Below are 2,069 nucleotides of genomic sequence, written 5' to 3' on the forward strand. Positions count from 1 at the left end.
GTTTTAGAAATATTTACAAATTAACTGGACTTTCTGCTAAAAAAAAAAAAATAGAAAGAATGGAATATGTTAAACTGAGGTTGTTTTGAGTGTGAAATTATGAGTGATCTATTTTTTGTTATGTTCCATTACTCTAAATTTCTCCAGCATACTCATATTAATTTCTTTGAGAACATAAAAAATTGAGTTAAAAAATTAAGTATGATTTCCCAAACAAATCTAAATATTGGTAGTTATCATATATAGGATACTTCTCTAAGAAAAAATGATAAATAATGATTTCAGAGGGAAAATGTATAACAAGCACTTTTATTATAAAATTTTCTGAAAAGAACTAGCACAAGTTTGTTGTGTGTGTATTATGTAAAGAAAACAATTTAGTAAAAAAGTAAAAATTCCAGTTCTCATAATTTTGTACCTAATTCTTTCGGAACTAATTGAAAAATCAGAGTAATTAATTCTTAACTGTAAACTTTCCTTTAGTTTAAGCAATTAAGAATAAATTAAAATTGGTCTGTTGCATTGAGCTAAAATTGCTGTGTTCTTATCAAAGTCATCATTATTTTCAGATCAGCACTTTGAAAACAATGACACAAGAATGGAAAAGTAGTAATTTGTTACTGAGAGCTATTATGGACCAAGTTATGTATAAGATATTTACACACATTATTTTCTTTGATTTTACCAAACCCCATGAAGATTATCCTTACTTTACAACTGAATAAAGGGAACTTTAGAAAGATTAACTTTATTAGGGCCATGTAACTAGTAAACAGAAGGGACAAGATTTAAAACAGATTGTTCTGATTCAAATTCTTTCCTGGAATCCAAAATGAAAACAAATAGTATATAAATAGTAATCTATTTTTGCGATTAGAATCAAGATAAGATAAAGTCCACTTGATTCATTTTTGCCCTGGTAATATTTTGTATTAAGTGCTTTTAGGCAAATACTACCTAATTTCCTGCATATCCTTTAATGTTTTTATGTAACAGGCAGTAATAATATCAATTAACTTTTTAAAAAGTTTCTACCATGTTACAGTTACTGTTCTAAGTTAAATGAATTAACTCATTTTTACCTCAGGGCAACATTATTAGATAATTACTATTATCATTTATATTTAAGGAGAATTATGAGATTGCTGAAGACTCAAAAAGTGCCTTTCAGATCAATAGGTCAGAAAACTGAAGCAGCTACAAAACTATGCTTACAAAACAGAGTCAACTTTATGAAAAAGATACTGCAAGCGTTAGCATCAGCTACAAAGTTAACTGGCCCTCCTTATCCAAGTTTCAAGACTGAGAGCATACAGCCAACTTCTCAAATGAAATACAAGTAATAACCTATGTTCTGTGAGACATTTGATCACTAAAATATCATACGCATTTATGAAAAAGAAACAGGCTTCAAGGTTTTCATTGTTATTCACTGGTAAATACCTTTCTAGAGGTCAGCAGCATTTAACATTTTCAGATTATAAACTCTTCAAAAGCAAATTAGCCTTCTAAGGTGGCCACTCCCATTAAATTTATGAATAACTTGAAGTAGGTTGATGTTGCTTTGCTTTATTGCTCTTGGGAAATAATTCAAGGAAAGCTTTTGTTGTTATAATTGTGTTATTTGGGCCTATGCAAAAGGTTGACATTTATAATAAACATTCCCAATGGTATTTAGAAGGTAAGTTTATCTATTTCCTTAATATGTTTTAAAAAGTGGTTTATCAAATATAGATATTTTTTTCTAGTCAAAAACTATGGCTTGATATTTGAGTGTTTGGTGATTCTTTATTTGAAGAATTTTGTATCCACTATTTATGGATTAATAATAATATTTATAAGCATATCTTTTTAAAAATAAGTGACATCGAATTCATAAATCTAACATTGGGAACAATGAAAGTTAGAAGTAAATGGTGAAGTGCAAATAACCTTTGTGTTACATAAGAAATATCTACATAAAACATGAGTAGACTTCTGAAAATTTCAATAAGTTCTGTGAATTTGATAATATTTCAACTAGAATAAAATTAAATATTAATATGTAATACATTACAAAGATAACTCAT

The sequence above is a fragment of the Pteronotus mesoamericanus genome, unplaced genomic scaffold (assembly GCF_021234165.1).
Source record: "Pteronotus mesoamericanus isolate MK-2021 breed Mesoamerican mustached bat unplaced genomic scaffold, CSHL_Meso_final contig_82, whole genome shotgun sequence".
Classification (NCBI taxonomy): domain Eukaryota; kingdom Metazoa; phylum Chordata; class Mammalia; order Chiroptera; family Mormoopidae; genus Pteronotus; species Pteronotus mesoamericanus.